Source organism: Pelodiscus sinensis, chromosome 4, assembly GCF_049634645.1.
Source record: "Pelodiscus sinensis isolate JC-2024 chromosome 4, ASM4963464v1, whole genome shotgun sequence".
NCBI lineage: Eukaryota > Metazoa > Chordata > Testudines > Trionychidae > Pelodiscus > Pelodiscus sinensis.
This window is the reverse complement of record NC_134714.1, coordinates 79,646,216-79,668,570: the sequence shown is the minus strand read 5'-3', so window position 1 is coordinate 79,668,570 and position 22,355 is coordinate 79,646,216. Positions and strand designations below refer to the sequence as shown.

Below are 22,355 nucleotides of genomic sequence, written 5' to 3'. Positions count from 1 at the left end.
CTAAGACTTGATACTTTAAAAGGACCTGTTTTTCAGAAGGTGGATGCTTAGAACCAGAGCTTAAGTGTTCCAAAATTAAAGAAAATAAAAATAGTACTATTTCCTAAAAATGTGGGCCTATGAAATTAGATTTAACATTTGGTTTGGTGAAACTTTTTTGTTTTTACAAAACTGAAATGTTGGTTCTAAGTGACCTGCAAATATATCTGTAATAGTTGCTTAGACGTTTTATTGTATTACTGTTGAAACTGTCTTGAAATATCTGGCTATGATACATCTGTACATAAATGGAATATACCTAATAAAAACTCAGCAAGGTTGACAATGTAACCGGGGCTGGCCATTAGGTATAATCTAAGCAAACAAGTAGGCCATGCATTACTGGGAATCCTGGTGTCAAACCATACTTTGCAACGCCTGGGCTAACTACTGTGCAGGGTGACCAAAGGAGGACAAAAAAAAGCCATATAGTGAGTTGTAATTCATTCATTTGCATATCGGTATTTTTCTGACAAAATTCCCATGAAGTAATTTTTTTTTATGTTATCTGCTCCTTGGCTTCACAGAGAGTATTTACAGTCGGATTGTAGATACTGGTCCTACTTCCTACTTAGCTTTGTTTATTTTATATAATATAAGAGTCATTACTTTGAGTTCTGCTGCTGCTGAATAATTAAAGCAGCAATTGGTCAAACTTAGGGGAGATTCCTTTCCATGCTTTTTCTTGAAAAGAGATTGCACCTTCCTGAGCAATTTGTGGGGCAGGGTCATACAGCATAAATGACTGTGGCGAGGTCCGTACCATCCATCCTTACGGCACCCCCCCTTTTCTTAGTCTTTTCCCTTAAAGTCCCGTCTCTCGCCCGATGTCTCGGGTGGCCGGGCGTACCCCCGGCCCCGGCTTTACTCTTTGGTGCGTTACCAGCCACCGCCGGGCCCATCCGGGTTGGGCGCTTGTTGCCGACGGGTTCCGCCCGTCGCCACCGAGCCTCCTGCCGGGGTCAGTTGCGGCGTCCTGGAGAACCGCCACTTGGGGCTCCTCCCGTCCTCCGCACGCTTCGTCTCCACCTGCGGGGGTTGAGAGCACAGCCAGCTCCTGCTCTCCCCCCCTCCCCCTTGGTTCCCAAGCTCGCCCTTTTGGGCTTTCCGGGCGGGGCCCTGCCCTCCTGCGCTCACCGCGCTGGGGCGCCCAACCTGGGTCCTAATGCCCTCCCGCCTGGAGTCCCGCCTGCCGGCGGCTGTGCCAGCTGTCAGCTCTGGGCTGCCCGCAGTGGCAGCGGTGCTCTCCCCACCTGTGGGCAACAGCGGGCCGCCGAGACTCGTCGGGGCTCAGTCCTCGGTCAGCCGTGCCCCCGCTACAGCCGCCTTCGGTCCTCCCTAGCCGTCGCCGCCCGCCGACCAGCTGGGTCGAGTGCGGGGATCATCTTCCCCATCACACTCCTCCCCCCCTTCTGGCTCTACACACAGCAAGAGAAAGTCTGCGTTCACGTGTGCTCACCCTGCTTTATGTACTATGCTAAAGTTGTATTGCTGTAAGAACAAGTACCACCTCATAATGCATGGATTCGCCTCCTGCATATTGTGCATCCATTTCAGGGGCGCGTGGTCCGTCACTAACAGAAACGGGCTCCCTAATAAATAGTACTGCAAGGCTTCCACCGCCCATCGGAAAGCTAGCGCCTCCTTTTCGATAGTTGAGTAGGCTCTTTCGCGGGGCAACAGCTTGCGGCTTAGGTACAGAATTGGGTGCTCACCGTCTGCGTATTCTTAGGCCAGCACTGCTCCCACGCCTATATTTGAGGCATCTGTCTGTACTATGAACGTTTTTGAGAAGTCTGGCTGCGTCAGTAACGGTGCTTGCGCGAGGTGTTGTTTTAACTGCTGGAAGGCGGTTTCGCACTGACCTGTCCAGTACACTCTCTGGGGGTATCCACTTTTTGTTATCTCCATTAGTGGCTCGGCTATCGTAGAGAAGTGGGGGATGAACTGCCGATAGTAGCCTGCGAGCCCCAGGAACTGGCGCACCTGTTTCTTTGTCCGCAGGGTTTGGTAGCCTCGTACTGCCTCGACCTTATCAATCTGCGGCTTTAGTCTGCCCCCTCCTATGACATTCCCCAGGTAGGTGACCTCAGTCCTCCCGAAGACACACTTACGGGGGTTTGCTGTCAGCCGGGCTTCTCTCAGCACTCCCAGGACCGCCCTTACATGCCGCAGATGCTCTTTCCAGGAAGTACTATAAATGACCACGTCGTCAATATATGCCGCCACGTACCCCTGGTGATCGCGGAGGAGACGATCCATCAGCCGCTGGAAGGTGGCTGCGGCTCCATTCAGGACGAAGGGCATCATCAGGAAATGGTACAGGCCAAACGGGGTGGCGAAGGCCGTCTTCTCTTGGGAGGCTGGTGTGAGTGGAATTTGCGAGTACCCCTTTGTGAGGTCGATCGTGGACAGGTACCGGGCTTGTCCGAGCCTCTCTAGGAGCTCTTCAGCTCGTGGCATCGGATATGCATCAAATTTGGACACCGCATTGACCTTTCTGAAGTCTATACAAAAGCGGAGGGTACCGTCATGCTTGGGAACCAGCACAATGGGGCTCCGCCAGCCACTCCATGACTCTTGTATCACCCCGCTCGGAGCATTTTCTGTACCTCCTCTCGCACTGGCTCCCACAATTTCCTAGGTAGAGGTTGTAGGGGTTCCCGTACCTTGATCCCCGGAGTGGTCTGGATGTGGTGGCATGCCACCGGGGTCCGCCCAGGCTGTGCTGACATGACCTCTGTGAATTCTTGGAGGAGCGCCTGGATTTCCCCCTTCTGGGCACCCGACAGGGTCTCGCCGAGGGTGACCCCGGTTTCTGGCTGGGTCAGGTCCCCTCCCCAGGGTCCCAGCTCTGGTTCCGCCAGTTGGGTGGTTGCTACCAGGCCCTCACGTGCCGTCCATTTTTTTAGCAGGTTCATGTGGTACAGCTGGGTACTTTTCTGTTTATCGGTCAATCGGACTTCATAGTCCACGGGGCCCACTTGCTGGATGACCTCGTAGGGGCCTTGCCATCGGGCCATCAGCTTGGACTCGGCCATCGGTAACAGGAGTAGCACCCTGTCCCCAGGGGCAAAGGTGCGGCTCCTTGCTCCCTGATTGTAGCATCTGGCTTGCTTTTCCTGCGCCCGCCTTAGGTTCTCCCTGGCCAGCTGTCCTGCCACTTTAAGCCTTCTTTTCAGGTTAAGTATATACGGGACCATCCCTTTCACCCGCGAGCTCTGTTCTTCCCAGCCTTCCTTCACCAAATCGAGGATGCCGTGGGGTTGGCGTCCATATAATAGCTCAAAGGGCGAAAACCCGGTAGAGGCTTGCGGGACCTCCCGTACTGCGAATAAGAAGGCTGGCAGGAACAGGTCCCAGTCCCTGGGGTCCAGCCCTACGATCTTTCGGAGCATTGATTTCAGGGTACAATTGAAACGCTCCACCAGCCCGTCGGTTTGGGGGTGGTAGACTGTGGTTCGTAGCTTTTTCACCCCCAACAGTTTGCACAGCTCTGTCATTACCCGGCCGGATACGTTTGTCCCCTGGTCTGTTCAAATCTCACGGGGGATTCCCACCCTTGTGAAGACCTTCACCAGTTTGGCTGCTAGGACGGGCGCCTTAGTGCTACGTAGGGGCACAGCCTCTGGGTACCGTGTGGCGTAGTCCACGATAACTAAGATGTATTGGTTGCCCTTTGCTGACCTGTCTAAGGGTCCCACCAGATCCAGCACGATCTGTTCAAATGGGATATCTACTACCAGCAAGGGGACTAGTGGTGCTTTCGGCACTCTTCCACCCCCCGGCTTCTGGCAGTCCAGGCAGGACTCACAAAAGTCTTTGGCCTCTTTGTAGATCCCGGGCCAATAAAAGCGCTGCAAAATCCTTTGCAGGGTCTTCTCCACCCCCAAGTGGCCAGCCCACGGGCTGGCGTGGGCCAGGTCTAGCACCCGCCACCGGAATCGCGCCGGCACCAACAGTTGGTATGTCTCCCCCAGCTCCCCCGGTCGAGTTGCGACCCGATATAAACGGTCAGCCCTTACCTTGAACAGTGGGCCCACTGGAGTTGTCCGGCCGGTGTCAGAGCCCTCACTGGCCTGTTCCCATGCGTGCCTCAGTGAGGGGTTTTCTCGCTGTTTGCGTAGGAAGTCCGGTTCTGCCCCCATCTCGCTTGTGCCCTCCGGGTTGGGCTGCGTCTCGGCCGACTGAGCCTCCATGGTTTTCTGGCTGGCCCTCTGGGCCTGAACTGCTTCAGGGCTCGTCGGCCCATGGTTCCATTCGCACCGGGCCATCGAGTCCCGGAACCCCATTCGGTCCCGTCCGAGAATCACGGGGTATGCCAATTTCAGGGCCACTGCCACCCGGCACCTGGCCTGCTGTGGCCCTTCCCTGATGGTCACCACTTGTGTGGGGTAATGCCTCACCTCCCCGTGGATGCACTGCACTGCTACCGGTGGGCCCCGGTCCCCCGTTTGTGCTGCCAGCCCCCGTCTAACCAGCGTCTGGTTGCACCCACTATCCACTAACGCCCAGGCTGGCCGCCCATCCACGCTTACCTGGACCGTCATCCGGGGTAGGTTGTGGCATGGCGGTGGCCTTGGGGTGGGCCTTGCGCGGCCATAGGAATAGTCCATGAATGGGCAGTCTCTACAAAAGTGGCCATCCTAGCTGCATTCAAAGCAGGCCCCCCGTATCCCAGGTTCGGATGGTCGTGCAGGTGCCTCCATTGGTGGGCTGCCGGTGGCATCCTCGGGGCTTGGTGGTGGTGCCTGACCGGGTCCTCCTCCCTGTGACGACGCGTCGGGGTTTTCCCATCTCCTGCACCCCGAAATGGCATGAACAGACTTCACCAGCCAGTAGAATGGAGGTTGTTTATTGTTCCTCCAGCACAGCGCAGCACAGATGTAATCTGGTTACAGGAACTGGGGCTAAGAGGCCTCAGTGCCCCCCTTGAGATAGGGGAGTCCCAGCCCCCCTCCCCAGCTCCTTCTTCCCTGCCTTCCAGCAAGGAACTCACTCCCCCTCTTCCAGCCCTGCCCACAGCCAGGGCAGCATTCCACCTCCCTTTGTTTCTCCCCATGGGGGGCCGCAGGTCAGACAGGTTTTTGAGTCACCTTTGCATAATGAGGTTTTCCCTGCTGGGTCTTGCTCCGGACAGCAGAGGTCACCACAGCCCAGCAAGTACCCCCACTACGTCACACTCCCCATCACCCCCAAGGAATAGGGTGTGCTGTCCAAGCCCCCCGTCCCCGTATCGGTCGGGCTTTACCTGTGGTAGCTGGAGTTCGTCCCAGTGTCCTGGTGCCTTTTGGACTGCTTTCTTTTCCTTCCGCTGCCATGTAGTTCTCGAGAATCGAGGTGGCCTCCCCCAACGTTGTGGGTTGGTGTTGCTGGACCCAGACCCGGCTATCAGGCGGTAGGATCTGTAGGAATTGATCTAACATGATCATGTCCACCACCTGCACTGCGGTCTTGCGTTCCAGGTTGAGCCATCGGGTGGCGGCCTCCTTTAGCCGTTGCACCATGGCCCTTGGCCGTTCTCCTGGTTGGTATCGCTCAGCCCTAAACCGTTGTCTATAGGCCTCCGGGATGATGCCGGCCTGGTCTAAAATGGCTTCCTTTACCTTCCTATAATGCAAAGCGTCCCTTGCGGACAAGCCCCTGTATGCCCACTGTGCTGGCCCGGTCAGGTATGGCGCCAGCAGGGTCGCCCAGTGTTCTTCGGGCCACCGGGTGGCTGTGGCCACCCTCTCAAAAGTAACTAGGAAAGCTTCCGGATCATCCCCCTCTGTCATTTTTACTAGTCTTAGTGGCAGGGCCAGGGCTGAGCCTCCGGCGCCCTCCCCAGGTGTCCCTGCTGACCCGTCCCCCGGCTTTTGCTGGTGCTCTACTAATTTGCGGACCAGCTGCTGTTGCCCCGTCAACTGTTGCAGCAGTTGGGTCTGCTGCTGTTGCTGCTGGTTCTCCGCCAGCCATTCCAGCAGCTTACCTATCTCCATCTCTCCGGTTACTATTGTGTCTCCCTAAATCCTACCTTCCCCTATATACACACCCAGTGTTTTTTTTTAAAGGGTTCACCGCTTCACCCCCCTTTCTGCCCACATTCTCCACCAGTGTGGCAAGGTCCGTACCATCCATCCTTACGGCACCCCCCCTTTTCTTAGTCTTTCCCCTTAAAATCCTTTCTCTCGCCCAACGTTTCGGGTGGCCGGGCGTACCCCCGGCCCCGGCTTTACTCTTTGGTGCGCTACCAGCCGCCGCCGGGCCCATCCGGGTTAGGCGCTTGTTGCAGACGGGTTCCGCCCGTCGCCGCCGAGCCTCCCGCCGGGGTCAGTTGCGGCGTCCTGGGGAACCACCGCTCGGGTTTCCTCCTGTCCTCCGCACGCCTCATCTCCACCTGCGGGGGTTGACAGCACAGCCAGCTCCTGCTCCCCCCCCCTTGGTTCCCAAGCTCGCCCTTTAGTGCTTTCCGGGCGGATCCCCGCCCTCCTGCGCTCACTGCGCCGGGGCACCCACTCCTGGGTCCTAATGCCCTCCCGCCTGGAGTTCCGCCTGCTGGCAGCTGTGCCGACCGTCAGCTCTGGGCTGCCCGCAGCGGCATTGGTGCTCTCCCCGCCTGTGGGCAACAGCGGGCCGCCAAGACTCGTCGTGACTTGGTCCTCGGTCAGCCGTGCCCCTGCTACGGCTGCCTTCGGTCCTCCCCAGCCGTTGGCGCCTGCCGATCAGCTGGGTCGAGTGCGGGGATCGTCTTCCCCGTCATAATGACCAATGTTAATTTGGGGGGCAATGTAAATATACCTTTTGAATGGCTTGTGTACATGCACCAATTTCAAAGTCTGGTCCCTTGCCATGGAAGATACGGGTTAACTTTTGATCCAGGTTTAATGAAATCAGGAATTTTTAAGCAATCCTATAAAGTATGGAATTTCAGATGAACAGCAGTCCAAGGCTGTAGTTGCTTCCTTTGGCCCAACCCTTGTAAGTGCAGATCATAATAATCATTAATGCTCAAGTTTTGCTCCATCTGTCGACTAAATTACCCAGAAAGGTGGAAGGAGGAGGTGAAGCCTTGGTTGATATTGAGGGAAAAGTTAATGCTTATAAAACAGAGTAACAGCATTGGCAGTTCCTCCTACTCCCCCCTGAAAATGCTATGTGGTTTCAGGAACACATTTCTAATGTGACATAAACTAGCAGCAAGAGTGCATTCACAGGACCGCTGGTGGATGATCTTGTCAGCTGCAATTTTCATTTTGGAGGAAATGTCTTCCACCACTTTCCCTTAATTCAAGTTACTGTCCTGCACTGATTCCTAGAGTGAACACTTTGGATAGTATTCATAGTCTTCATTCTGAATAGAAACAGAGAAAAAGTTTAAGGGGATGTTTCATATTGCTGTTAGATAACTTTCCATAACATTAAGAATGAGGGTAGTGCTGGATCCCTTCCACGCGCAGCATTAATGAAATTTACCTATGTGAAACACAAACATCTGCACAAGCTAATAGATGTCTGTATTATGTTCCATTTTTACTTTCAATAGAATAATGTGAGATGAACATACCTCAAGATTTAGAGGATGTTTTTTGTTTGGATAAGCAAAGTGGAACCTCATTCTAACTACCAGCACCTCTCAAGACTGGAAAATCTGGGCTGGAAATCTCACAAAGAACAAGAATTCAGTGTGTGATTTCTGGTGCTACTCATCTGCCCAAGAACATTTAATTCATAACCTGAGAAATTATAATTTGTGTAAATACATTCAACATCTCAGATTGTTTTATCTAAACGGAATAAAAATTTCCTATTTACTATCTATTAAAAGAAATTATTCTCTGTCCTATGTGAATTGGAAAACCATTGTCCTGATCTATGCAATGTCAGTATAAGAACACAATGTGAACAGGATCACAAAATGTGAGGGGGTAGCATGGCTACAATTTCTTCTATAATTAGGGAATTGCTTTGTATTTAATCAGAAATCTCAAAACCCAAACAAGTACAGCTGATGAGCATAATTGAAATGTATGTTTTGAACAAGTTATGAGAGTAAAACTTGTCATCTGACCATAAACCTTAAAACAGAACTAACCAAATGGGCCTGTGAACTGATTTTATTATATGAGGATTTGTACTATGGTCCTGCGATGAGCTTCATTAAAATGTATTAGGTCATATTCAGTTGAAAAGGGCCAAATTCCTGTGATCCTTACTTGGTTTTTACATGCAAACTCCTATTAAAATCAATGAGAGTTTGCCTGAGTGACTGAATAGGGCATCTTCTATACTATATAGCTGGTAAATCAGAACAAGAAGTGCTTAGATACAGCGGTAATTGGCCATCACAGAAAAATCCATGCTAGAGGGAGAAGGTCTGACCTAAATGTCTATCTTGGCCTTTACCTGCCCTTATTCAACTCGAGTTCCTCACATGAGGTATGTCTACACTATAGAGTTTTGTCAGAAAACCAGCCATTTTTCTAACAAAACCTGAGTTTCGTCCAGACTGCAAAAGTAAATCTTCCAAAAGTAAATCGAAAGAACAGAGGGACTTTTCCGGCGTTGGTAATCTTGTTTCTATGAGGAAGAAGCCTTTTCCGAAAGAGCTCTTTCAGAAAAAGGCATGTGTGGATGGGGAAGAGGGCGTTATTTCGAAAGAAGAAGAAAGAGGAAAAAGCACAGGTGCCCTGGTGGCCATTCCATCTATAGTAATCACAGCTTAAATGGGAGATAGCATCTACACTGAATGGACACTATCTTCTGAAAAAGCAGATCTCTTTTTCGATGTGCTTTTGTGTGTGGACGCTCTCTCTCAGAAGAAGGGTTTTTGGAAGATCTCTTCCAAAAAAAGGTTCTTCTGAAAGAAGCCTGCAGTCTAGACATAGCCACGGACTACTTCTACACTGCCACTGTCAGAGCAAATTGGTTTAATATTTTAAATGATAATTTATAGAGACAAGTTTTGTGCTTTTATTTCTACATAAGTTCATAGAATCATATGTGATTAGGTTTGGAAGAAACGTCAGGAAGTCATCTAATCCAACCCCCTGCTCAAAGTAGGATGAACCCTATATAAATAATCTCAGCAAAGGTTTTGTCAAGTTGTACCTTACAAACCTCTAAGGGTGGATATTTCACCACCTCCTTAAGCAACCCATTCCTGTGCTTCACCACCCTCCTAGTGAAACAGTTTCTCCTAATATCCAACCTAATTTAGTAGGCTGCTATCAAATCCCCTCCTCACTTTTTTCTTCTGCGGACTAAATATGTCCAGTTACCTCAGCCTCTTCTTATAAATTACATGCTCCTACCCCCTAAGCATTTTTTGTTTTCTAATTAACTCTCTTCAATTTCTCCATACCCTTTCTATAGTGGGATGCCCAAAACTGGAGGCAGTACTCCAGATGTGGCATAACCAGTGCCAAATAGAGGGGAATAATCACTTCCCTTGAACTGCTGGCAATGCTCCTACTAATGCAGCCCAATATGCCATTAGCCTTCTTGGAAACAAGGACATATTGTTGAATCACATCCAGCTTCTCATCTACTGTAATATCCAAGCCCTTTTCTGCAGAACTGCCTCTTAGCCAGTTGGTCTCCAGCCTGTAGCAGAGGATGAGATTCTTTCACCCTAAGTGTAAGACTCTGCCTTTTTCCTTGATGAACCTCATCATATTTCTTTTGGCCCAATCCTCCCATTTGTCTAGATCACTTTGGACCCTAACCCTACCCTCCAGTATATACACCTCTCTTTCCCCCCTTCCCCGCTCCCACACACACTTCAATGTCATCTGAGAACATGCTGAGAATGAAATTCATCTCATCATCCAGATCATTAATGAAGATGATGAACAAAACAGGACCAACCCCTGGGGCCCTCCTCTTGATATCGGCTGCAACTTGCCATTGATCACAATCCATTGATTCTACTGGCCTGGCCAGCTTTCTATCCCCCTTATAGTCCATTCATCTAATCCATACTTTAACTTGCTGGCAATAATGTGGGAGACTGTATCAAAGCTTTGCAAAAGTCCAGGTATCTCACATCCACCATTTCCCCTATACTCACAGAGCTAATTATCTTATTGTAGAAGGCAATTAGGTTCATCAGGTATGATTTGCCCTTGGTGAATCCATGTCGACTATTCCTGATCACCTTCTTTTCCTCCATGTGTTTCAAAATTGATTCTTTGAGGATCTGATCCAGGATTTTTCCAGGGACTGAGGTGAGGTGATAATGCCCTAGATTCTCTTCCTCCCCATTTTTAAAGATGGGCACTCCATTTGTTTTTTTTTCTAATTGTTTGGAATCTTGTTCAATTGCCATGAGTTTTCAAAGATAATGGCCAATGACTCTGCAATCACATCAGCCATCTCTGTCAGCCCCCTTGGATGCATTAGATCTAGATCCAGGGACTTCTGCATGTCCAGCCTTTCTATATAGTCCTTTACCTGTTCTGGCACTACTCAGAGCTGCTTTCCCCCTATGATGCCCATTGCAGCAATCTGGGGACTGACCTTGTCTGTAAAGACCAAGACAAAAAAAAAAAGCATTGAGTACTTCAGCTTTTTCCACATCACCAGTCACTAGGTTGCCTTCCCCATTCAGTAAGCATCCCACACATTCCCTGGCCAACTTGTTGTTGCTAACACATCTGTAGAAAAACCTCCTTATCCTTCACATCCTTGCTAGCTGCAACTTCAGTTGGCTTTCCTAATCACACCCTCAAGTAATGCTCAAGTAATATTTTTCTACTCCTCCCTAGTTATCTGTTCAATTTTCAATTTTCCACTTCTTGTAAATTTCCTTTTTGTGTTTAAGGTCACAGAAGATTTCCCTGTTAATTCAAGTTGATCACTTGTTATATTTGCTGTTCTTTCTGCACATGGGATGGTTTGTTTCTGCACTCTCAATAAGGCTTCTATAAAATACAGGCAGCTCCCCTGAATTCCTTTCTACTTCATATACCTCATTCTAACTGTACTTACTATGCTGTCCTTAGAGTGGTCATCTGTTACTTATTGAGTGGTTAATCTTCCACATTGTAATTTTCTTTGTTAGGAAACTGTAATATGGACTCTGGGCACAATTAATTTACAAAATTACTTCTGTCTGAATCTTGTTAGTATTCTTTTCTCTCTTGCTTTTATGTTATATTATACTGCAGACACTGGGGGTGTAGATTACTGTCAAGCTGCCCAGGTAATATTTAACCAACTGCTTTCCCTTTTGGAAAGAACCAGACAGGAGTGATAATCCTGACCCTGGTCCTTGGATTGTGTTTATACCATGTAAGATATAATGGCTGCCTCAGGAAGACGTATTTGTTGCACTTTCTCCTAGTTTTATTATATTTCTTTAAGTACATTCATTTATTGGCCAATTTCACAAATTGAAGTGTGCTGCTGTTGGATGAATGAGGGATGAATTCTCCTACTGCATCTAATACACATGTTCTTTAATTAATAACAATAAATAAATTAATTCATCCCCCACTCAGTCTGCCAACAGTATGTTAATCAAGTCATGCCAAGAAATGCTGAACATGGAATCTCAGACATCAGAAATTTATCATTTGACCAAGTCTCCTGGGGGATTCAGTGGCCACATGGTTTCCTGACTCCACATAAACTGATACTTGTTTTATTTACAAAAGATTATTTGGGGATGTCATTCTGTATAATAATTAATTAACATAATCAACTATGTAATTTTCAATTCAATCATTGTATTCTTCTCTGAGACATAATCCAATGTGATGTGTATTGTAGATATATTTATTAAGCATTGTTTATAATCTGGTTTTCATTGGTTTTTTTCTTGCTTATACAGCCCTGCTGGAATAGTATTGAGAGTAATTTAACTTTTTAAATAAGTAATATGTCTTGCTAGTCCAATTTGATATGCAAAATAAAGTTAGAGCAAATACAAACCACTTGATTCCTGAAGTCCTTAGTTTTTGTGTCTCATTCTCTAGAGGATGGTATTTTATCACCACTAATGGAATTGGCACTGGCCATTTATATGTCCCACCCATCATCCCCATTATCCCCATAGTGTCTAAGAAACTCTCGAACACCATTGCATTTATCCTCACAAGACCCCTCATCAGTGGAGAAATATCTTCCTCATTTTAAAAGCTGGGCAACAGTGGCACAGAGAGTTTGTGATTTACCCACAAACACACAGGAAGCATACAGCAGAGCTGGGAACAGAACCCAGCTTTGCTGATCCTGAGCCACAACTTCAAATATAAGGCTAGCCTTCCTTCAGCTACTAAGGCATGAACTGGGACTACCAGTTCACATCAGACAGGCAATAAAACAATCATTTATGGTGAGAGTGAGCATTGACCCTGTGAGCTAGAAAATGAGAAGCTCTATATTCATTTTCCAATAGCCTGAGTTCTCCAGACACCCTGACACCCCTTTTTTTACTTTTATGTCTCCTAGCCATCTGTCTTTTGTTAGCACTCTCAAAGCCTGCACTTACTGTGAATGTGTTTATTAAAAAAAATCTTAAATCATGCATTCTAACTAGATCAAAATTAAAATGACCTGACCCAAGTAGAGGTGAATCAGGTTCTATTGCAGCAGATTGGTGGAATAATAACAAAAGACAGCTCCACACTCAGTATATATAATGTGGTTTCTAGCAGCATTAATTTATAAGTAGTGGTTACTATGAGATGTTGGTATGTAATAGCAGAGGTTAGGGGCTGATTCTAATTGCATAATAATTTGATACAGTATGGGGACTATGATCAGGAGATTGATACTGGGATGTATCTAAACAACCTATACCAGTTGTTTAACTCCAGCCCATAGTGCAGAAGCTACATACATGATGGCTATTTAGCAACATTGTGCAATGTGTTGCTGGCTCTACCCATGTTTAAAATAAAACATAATAATATTCCAGATTACACAGTCCTGAATGTATGGGTGCCTATTTATTTATTTTACAGTGTGATGCAGAGGCCTCAGCTGAGACTGTGATTTCATTGTGCTGGGGGCTGTACAAACATGTTGGGAGACATTGTCTCTGCTCTGCAGAGCTTGGTCCCTCCAAGTCAAGGGATAGGCATATAGATGGAATGTGAGAAATTGGGTTGTCTTCTGCTGCTACTGCCCTTGTTGCACATGTATAAATACTTAGGACTTTTGTTTCTGACATGTCAGGCTGGCACCTTTCACTAGTGCCCAAATTTACTCTAGGAAAACATGACAAAATAGTTGTGAATATCATGCAGTAGTCCAATATTACTGCAAAAGATTCACCTATCATGTTGTACATTAATTTAAGAGGGGTGGAAAATAGAGAGAGACAGTCAGACTTGTAATATATTATGCCTGATTGCAAATGGGGACATATGTGTTAACAATCAAAGGATTGCCTTTTTTGTTATGCATGTGTTAGACACAGAGGCTATGTCTGCATTGGCAAGATTTTGCGCAAAATCTTGCCACTTGTCTATGCTGGCCACAAGTATTTGCGCAAGAACACTGATGTTGTAATGTACAAAATCAGTGCTTCTTGCGCAAATACTCTGACACTCCCGCTCAGGGATAAGTCCTCTTGCGCAAGTGTTCTTGCACAAGAGGCCAGTGTAGACAGGTAACGTCAATTTCTTGCGCAAGAAAGCATCTATACTGGCACGGATGCTTTTGCGCAAAAGCAAATCTTTTGTGCAAAGGCACATGCCAGTATAGACGCTCTCTTGTGCAAATACTTTTAACGAAAAAACTCTTCCGTTAAAAGTATTTGCGCAAAATCATGCCAGTTTGGACGCAGCCAGAGAGATTGAAATTACTTGATGCTTATTTTTAAATGAGGATGGAAGTTCTCTTCTGTCCTTCTGTCAGTGTACCTGATAAAACTCCAGAAGGAAAAGAAGGTGTTGCCCAATCAGTTTTCAACTGAAAGAGTCTGGCCCTTCTCTTTTTGAATGTATTTTGCCATTTTCCCATTTCATGAAGGTTATGAGACAATTCAAGTTTGGATATTTTTCATAATTTTGTTTTTCCAGATTCATCAGGTCTGACAAATTCATCTGTGTATTTTTGATATGTAACAGGATGTTTCTTTTAACCCATGGCAGTAGCAACCATCAGAGCATCAGAAACATTGGATAGGATGTGAAATACTAAAAACAAATCAAATAATGTTACAGTTCTAATGTGGAGATGATAAAGGAAAGGCACATAGAGATGAGACAGAACTAATTCTAACCTGTTCTGCAGTGATCTGGAAAAATAGAGCTGTCTGAATGTGATTAAACTGTCACAGATGCTGCAAGACCTGGGCACCAGATATGGACAGAGGTGTTTGTTAGTCTTTGTATGTCTTGGCAGTAAGTTGAAAACACAACACAATGGCAATGTGATTTTTTTTTTGGACATTGGAAATCTTTTTATGAGGAATGGAGTGTGTGTGTGTGTGTGTGTGTGTGTGTGTGTGTGTAGGATCTTTTAATTTAAATTTGGGTAGCCACCAGAAGTCTTGGTGAAAACCCTTTTCTGAAAGACTGTCTCTAGCAGTGCAGTCTGTTCCTATAAAGCCCTACCATGTCTGGACAATGTATCTATCCAGTGTTAATGCTGGGTATACAGTTAAAAGCTGGTATAGGACTTTGAGACATAACTTGTTGGTTCAGAGATAAGTACTGCTACTTGAGCCATATTCAGACAGGATTCCTTTCAGTATGATGTCTTGAAAAGGTTCTGGTATCCGGGAAACAAATATGTGCTAACAAAATGTCTGCCATTCTAAGAGGATTCCAAGCAAAAAAGTACTCTGGGAGATGATGTTTAATATACTGTATTGTATTGTCTATTGGGATATGCTTGCTTTGGAGAGCTTACTATTAGTGGGGACTACAATTTCCTGTAGTGTCCACTGTGCAAACACTATTAACACTAACATACTTCTGGACAATCTCAGTGGAGAATATGAGGCCTTATTACTCTCTTTATGTTGTGTGGACAGTTCCTCAGGGGAAGGGTTTAGACTCAAAGGCCTGATCTATACTAGACTAAGAAGGTCAGCTTAAGGTATGCAACTCCATCTACGTAAAATGCATAGCTGGAGTTGGCTAAACTCAAGCTGAGCCTTGGCAACATCCACACTGCAGGAGGCTGATGGGAGCAAATGCTCCCGTCAGCTTCCCTTACTCCTTGCAAAAGGAAGAGTACTGGATGCTGGCGGGAGCTGCCCTCAGCATTTGATTTACGGGTCTATGCTAGACTTGCTAAATTGAATGACAGAAGATCAACCTCCTGAGTGTTGATCTTCCAGTAAGTATTGACGTGCCCAAAGAGAGTGCACTCAAAGGTTACTAATAAAGAGCCCATTCTGCAAATAACTAGAGTTCATCTCTCTTCAGGGCTATTAATCTACTACTTTCCATTAACACTTTTTTTTTCTTCTCTCTCACGAAACTCTATGGCAACCAAATATCAAAAGTCAGTTGGCTGGGAGAAGAGTTGTAGAGCTAAGCAAAAGCACCGCATTGTCATTTTACTTCAAAACATTCTGATTTTTTCTGAGGAATGTTAAACTGTTGCTGGTTCTCTGCATATTATTTTCCTTTCTCTTCTCCCTTCCCCCAGGCAATGATAGCAGGTTTTTCTTATCACTGGTTTAGCAATCTGGGACATGTGAGTGCCTTAATTTATAGATTTTTTTTGTTAATTCCATATACTAGGCTCCAAAAAACAATCATACATTTAAAGCTCAGAGACACTGGATTTAACATTTCCTGTGCAAGTGTTTGCATATTTCTGACACAAGACCTCAGAAGATGTTATCCCTTCTGTCCCTGGTTTCAGGCAATATTCACCTAGTGTTAGTCATTGCTCTTCCGCTACATTAAGAAGTAATTTGTGTGAGTTTGGCTTCTCTCTGTATCTATATGTAACCAGTATCCCTAACTCTTAATTTTCACAAATGAACAGTTCACTACACTTAATTTCAAGGACAGAGTACCTGGGCTCCTGCTTAGCAATTTGCTACTTGGTTAATCAGTCCAAGGGTATCTAAAGGGCACCTCAGCTTACAAGCCAAACCATTACATTAAAAACTGCCAGACTCTCTCTCTCTTTCTTCTTCATCTTGAAATAATATCTGCTGGGCAAATTCTTGCTGAGAGGAGCTGCAGACAAAAATAGCATCCACAAATAGGAATCACTGGTATTAAATTAGACAAGCAGCATATAAGGAAATGAACTTTATTTCTAAAGCGTTTTTACACAGAGAATGTGGTCCAGTGTTACAGCTGGTGGCTAGAGGAAGACCTAGGACTAGATCAATGGTTCCCCCAGTGAGGTCCATGGACCAGCCATTTTGAAAGTGGGGCCGTGGCTCATGGCTCAGCCCCCACTATAGCAGGGAGTCCACACTGGTGCTCCAACCTGCACACACACCCCACAAGGTTGGAGTGCCACCATGTTTCCCGCTGTGGCGGGAGAGAGCCCTGAACCTCAAGGGCAGGATTCAGCTTGCAGGGGAAACAAGCAGCTCCGTGTGCTGCTGCTCCCCTTTGTTGTCATTCCCCCAATCCGGGGAGGGGAAGTGCTGCCTGGAGGCTTTTCCTGATGCTTCTATAGGCTGGCATTATGGCCATGGGAGCAGGGAATGTGTGCAAAGCCAGGTAAGTCCCCCCAGCCACCTCATACACACACCCTCATGTACCCCATCCTGCCAAGAACCCACATCCCCACCGTGCTCTGGCACCTTCCCTCCTTGCCAGGCAGCTCACCCCCAGCTCGTCTGTGCACCTTCCCTCCCAGAACCCCAACTCCCAGCTCTCTCCAGCTTTCTACATCCCACACAGACCATGCATCCTCACCTCTCTTGAACCCACATTCCTGGCCAGATCCCACACCCTGGCAGCCACCTCCAATACACTGAACCCTTCATTTTTGGCCCCACCCCAGAGCTTTGGAGGTGGGCACAAAATCTACTAACCCTGGGACACCAGAAGAATTAGTTTGTCCTGTGGGAAGCCCTGAAACTTGGCCCTCCCTGTCACCTCCACTCCCCCATGGATCAGGAGCATCAGGGGAGTGAGGTGTCTCAATTGGGCACCACATCAATAAAGGTTGGTTCAGTTTTTTTTTTTTGGTGGTGGTGGGAGGGGACTTTGCTTTTCACTTTTGTGTGGCTCTCCCAACTGAATTTGGATTCAAGCTTCTGTAGTCATATCAAGTATTATTTTTTGTTATACAAAAGAAATGCCAGATTATCTACAGAGTTAAATCAACTAGAGAACAGAAAACACTGAGCCTGGATCTGGAGCTGAATGCTAATTCTGTAGTCAAGGGGTGAGGAACCCCTTTGAGAAGCAGACAAAATTGAGAAGCAGAAAAAACCCGCACTGATGTGGCCCCTAAATGAGAAGCAGAAAGACACTCCTCATATTCCCCTTGCACACCAGAGCATTGGGGGCCTGAGGTAGTAGATTTTCTAAACGCCCCCCCGGCTCTGGGGTGGGGCCAAAATAAAGAGTTCAGAGTGTGGGGCTTGGGCTGAGGGAGCTGAGGTCTGGGTGAGAGGGTGCAGGAGTGGGCTGAGGTTAAGGATTCTGGACGAGAGGTAAGGGGCAAGAGTGAAGTGAGGATGGGAGATAGGATGCAGGAGCAGGCTAGGAGTGGAAGGGCTGTGTGGGAGAAAGGGTTCAGGAGTGGGCTGGGAATGAGGGGTCTGGGAAGGAAGTAGGGTGTAGGAGCAAAGTGGGGGTGCAAGATCTGGGTAGTATAGTGCAGAAATGGGGTTCTGGACAGCAGGGGATGCAGGAGCAGGGTGGGAGTGCAGGGTCTGGGTGGTGGGTGAGGAGGCTGCTTACCTGGTGCATCTCCCCAGGGATTCACATGGCACTATATCCCCCTCCACACACTTCCACGTACCCTTTCTACCCCGCACTCCTGCTCCTATTCGTCTGTGAATATGAACAAAAGGAGCAGCGGGAGAAAAGCCTTCAGGCAGCAGAAGGAAGAGTGGCAGGATGCAGAGCAGCCTCCTTCTCCCCCTTCCCCTGCTACACAGAGTCTGTGGGTTAGATCTGGCCCCAGCTTGCCTCAGGTTTCTGTCCCCTCCCCCCGCTCATATGCTCCAGCCCCGTAGGGGGGCGAGCACAGGTCTGGAGCAACATTGTGAACTCTCCAATTCTGAGGGTAGCCCTGAGCCTTGGTGGCCAGATCCAGGCCAACCGGGGGCCAAATCCAGCTCCTTGGCCATAGGTGCTCCACCCCTGCTCTACACAGAGAGCTAGCTGTGAAAAATCCAAGGATTAGTGTTGTGCTTGGGATGTGATATGCAAATGAGGGGCTCAAGAGCTAGTCTGGGCTCAGTCAGGCTATTCCTGCCACACCTGCAAAGACCTGGTTAAAAGGGAAGCAGAAAAATACACTTGTGGGAAGATCAAAGAAGAGGGCAAACCTTTAACTTGAAGCTGCTAAGAAAAGGGTAGAGCTTTCCTAATAACTCCCTGAAGATCCCTCCCTAGGACCCAACTCTGAAGACATTTCTCCTCTCTCATACTGACCCTTATTCGTGTTAGTTCTCCTTATTTGTGTTCATGGACAACCCTGCAAGGGGCTAGACTTGGAACTAATCTTGCCAGAGGTCCAAGTCATAGAAGGAGGTAGTAGGAAGTGGAACAACTGATGGCCACAACCCCTCAGAGAGTGAGAGCAGCCATGCCATGCCTAGCCCTGAGAAGGTGACAAATGCTGAACTGACCAGAGTGCTGTAAGTGCATTGGAAATACACTTTGTGAATGGAAAATTATTCCAAAAGGATTTTATGTATGCAATTGTAACTACCAAGAACTGTCAGGAGTCAGTCCATGGACCTGCATTTTTTCAGTAATCCTGACACCCTGATGTGTCACCTAGGCTGCCAGACAGACAACCCTGCCTACTTAGTTGACGAAGGCAATAGGCTGTTTTTAAAGCATAGTAGCAGCAATGGTTCATTGGCTGCTCAGTATAAATGTCCATGGATTCTTTGCTTCTTTATGCTTATCTCTTGCCATGCCCTATTCCTGTTTTAGTCTTCCATGGTCTGCCCTTCCCTGCACTCAGTCTTGTTCTAGTTCAGTCCTGGCCTTGATTCTGCCTTAGAACCAGACCTGTTCCTGCTTTCTCCGACTCTGGTAATCTGGTTCTAACCCTTTGTTCTGATTCCTGACTCCATCTCTGTCTCGAACTTGGCTGTGGTATTCAGGCTCTGAATTCAGTTCTGACTTTTGGTCCTACTTCTTGGATTCCTGTCTCAACTCTTAACTCTGGTATTTGGGCTCCAACCACTAGGCTACACTCTTGCTCTGACTACAAGGCCTCATTTTTGCTTCAACCTTGTCTCTTACAGGAAAACTATCATGGTAGGGATCTGTCTGAAAGGGGGAGAGATCAAAGTTCTGTTGTCCAGTGGTCAAGCATGTATTTTAAATCTTGTAGAGTATTCATATTGTACAGCATGGAATACTAAATAAATACCTAGAAATGAATTACTAAAGCCCTTGTTTTTAGCCTTTTGAAGGACCTTTCTGGTTTCTTTAAATTATTTTCCACATCTCCATCATTCAGCTGGACACAAGTGCCAAAGGCAGCAACTCTACATGAGTGTTGCATTTACTATAGTAGTTTTGACTATCTAGTTGAAAGAACCTAATCCAATGCTAGAATTCTAATTCTTTGTCATGCTGACTTTAAAACTGACCAAAATTCAAAACACATCTATTGTCTCCAGAAGAGGTTCTTGGTTGTGAAGCCAAGAAAGAATTAATATCTGCAGCAGAAGATTGGTTTGTCCATTTCTGGGTGGAAAAAGAAACAAGCTTGTCTAAGTCTGTCAAAGTGATTTATTAAATTATTAATGGGACAATTTGCCACCTTAACAAAAGAATTGGTTCTCTTTGTGTGTGCATCTGCAGATTTTGTTTCAGAAATAAGAAGTGAAAACAGCACAAAGAGACAAATTAAATGCTATTTTGTGCTGTTTTCTCTGCAGTAGTCAGTCCTTTAAAATAATCTGTTCCTGGAAGATTTCAGATGAGATATTGAAAGCCATCTTTCATATATTTATAGAGTTTAGGACCATAAGGGCACATCAGATCATTAGTCTGACCTCCTTTGTATCACAGGCTATTACATTTCACCCCTGTACTGAGCCTCATTGACATTCAATTTACTTTGGATGTCCAGTTCCCATTAAAATGGCAATGGGGTTGTGAATTCTTTAGGTTTGCTTTGAAATTCTCAAATTTCCAGCCCATGTTTTATAGACTTAAAAAATTGTGGTATGTTTTAAGCCAAGATTATGTATCTCATGATCTGTGTAGCTTCAGTCAACTGCTGCTTGGAATGCTTAGTTCTCTCACTCTCATGTTCCAGCCATGTAGAACTCATTATCACTAGGGCAAGGCTAGTTTAAATCCAAGCTGGTCATTTACTTGGAAGTGCTGTGCACCAGTTTCAAAGTTTAGAGGTATGTGTCTAAACTTTAGTGGGGCAGATTATACCACATCTACCTACTCTGGGGTTTTACCATCTTCCTCCTAAAGCTTTTATTTCAGGTCAAGGTAAGAGATGATGGATATGGATCTGATTCAGTATGACTGTTCCTATGTGACTTTCCCTCCTAAATTCAGTGGTATTAGGAATCAGAATTTTGACTTGGACTGCTCACTGATATTGAGATGTTAGTAATTGTATTTATTCATTTTTGTGTTCAGTTTAGTTGTGTCACTGTGAAGCTCTCTGTTTTATTTTTACAAGGACTTCCTCTACCTAGAGATCCTGTTTATATCACAATCTATTTGATAAATGGGTTTCCACACACATTGCCCATTCAGCACCTGTTTCAGGGTTGCATTGCCCCTTGAAGGGCTTTTAGTTGATGTAGCTGAATGCTAAGAGCAAACCTGAAAAGCTTATTTGCTGCTGGCTATTGGAACACTAATGATGGAGGTGAAGGGAGGGTGTTTCCTGGGTTTTAATGGGATGAGTAGATGGCTTATGGCATAGTTTTGGACCATTAACTATGCACAATGAGTCATTAAACCCCATGAAACGCACTGTTAGGGTCATTATTGCTATTATAACCTAAATATCTTTTGAAATCACTTTATACTGGTACCTTTTTAGGTGTATTTTTCCTGGAATTTCTCATTCTGTGTGTCTGAGTCCATTGATGATGATGATGCTGTTAAGCAGCACTGACATGTTTCAGACTTGATTCGTCACAGTCACACTGTAGGTTGTGCTGATTCCTATTCATCACCGGTCCTTCCTCCAATCTCCTTTTAAAAACTGCTTTCTGGTGGAATTTGGCACAAAAGTCAGTGGTTGTATAAATAAGCTTTCACAAACCTAACACTAGTAGAAATTATTTTAAAATAAATGTTTTTGTTTAAATAAACATTTCAGCATGACTCATGGAATAAGTTGCTGTTCAACACATGTAAACTTAGAAAGCTGGGCATTATGGTTTTCATGATTTATATAGCACTATAACTGAACATGGCAGTTACAACTAGAGCTGGCTGAAACTCAGGATTTCTGGTTTGCAAGAACTTTTGGCATCTTGAAATTTGGTATCATTCCGATTTGGAACAAAGCCTTTTTTTTTTAATTGTCACATACCAGAAATCTCCTCTTCCCTCCTCCCTTCCCAAATTGTTTCAGAAATACTGACACATGGTCCCTGATATCAACAACTTCTATATGAAATTGACATTTCATACAGCAGCTGTCAGGACACCTAGAGTCTGAGATTCCCGGACAGTCCCCCATCCAGTTTTCCTGGGGCTGGGGCTGTTTGAATGGCTGGACTGTAGCCACCAAACCCCCCCTCCCCCAAAGAAAAAATGGTACAGCAATTTAGAGGACTAGTTTCATACTTGGGAGACCAACGTCCAGTCTTCTGTTCTGCCACAGACTTTTTGTATGACCTTAGGCTTAGCCTCTCTGTATCTCAGTTGCCTGTCCATAAAATTGGGATAATAATTACCCCCCAGGAGTATTATGAGGATAAAAACTAGGAATGGCTTTGAGATCCACTGACTGAAAAATTTTGATTGTGAATTACATAGTTTGTTTTTTTTCCAGGAGCCCTGAGGTAGAATTGAAAGCCTAGACTCAGCGTTCTAGTGTGTGTTGTCTCCCAGAGTTACCACAGAGCCATAGAACCTAGAAGAATAGGGTCACAGACCCTAGGGCTATCCTGGAACTTTTAACCCTAGAAACCTGGGATACCTGGCCTCAGTGCAGGCCATGTGGCAGGGCTCTCCAAGAGCCCACTAGTCACAATGGCAGGGAACCAGGAAAGT

General features: G+C 46.3%; 1 long non-coding RNA gene across 2 annotated transcripts; it reads right to left on the bottom strand.

Annotated features, from left to right (window-relative positions):
• Positions 1-169: 169 nt before the first annotated feature.
• Positions 170-22,136, bottom strand: LOC112546025 (uncharacterized). Of its 2 annotated transcripts, XR_012903522.1 has the most exons (7): positions 21,927-22,136; positions 21,164-21,343; positions 16,010-16,175; positions 10,474-10,544; positions 6,240-7,372; positions 5,291-5,444; positions 170-4,839 (listed from the first exon to the last, which is right to left on the bottom strand). It is a non-coding gene; the product is annotated as an uncharacterized LOC112546025 (long non-coding RNA). The 2 variants fall into 2 exon arrangements; XR_012903523.1 differs by lacking the exon at positions 16,010-16,175.
• Positions 22,137-22,355: the final 219 nt, after the last annotated feature.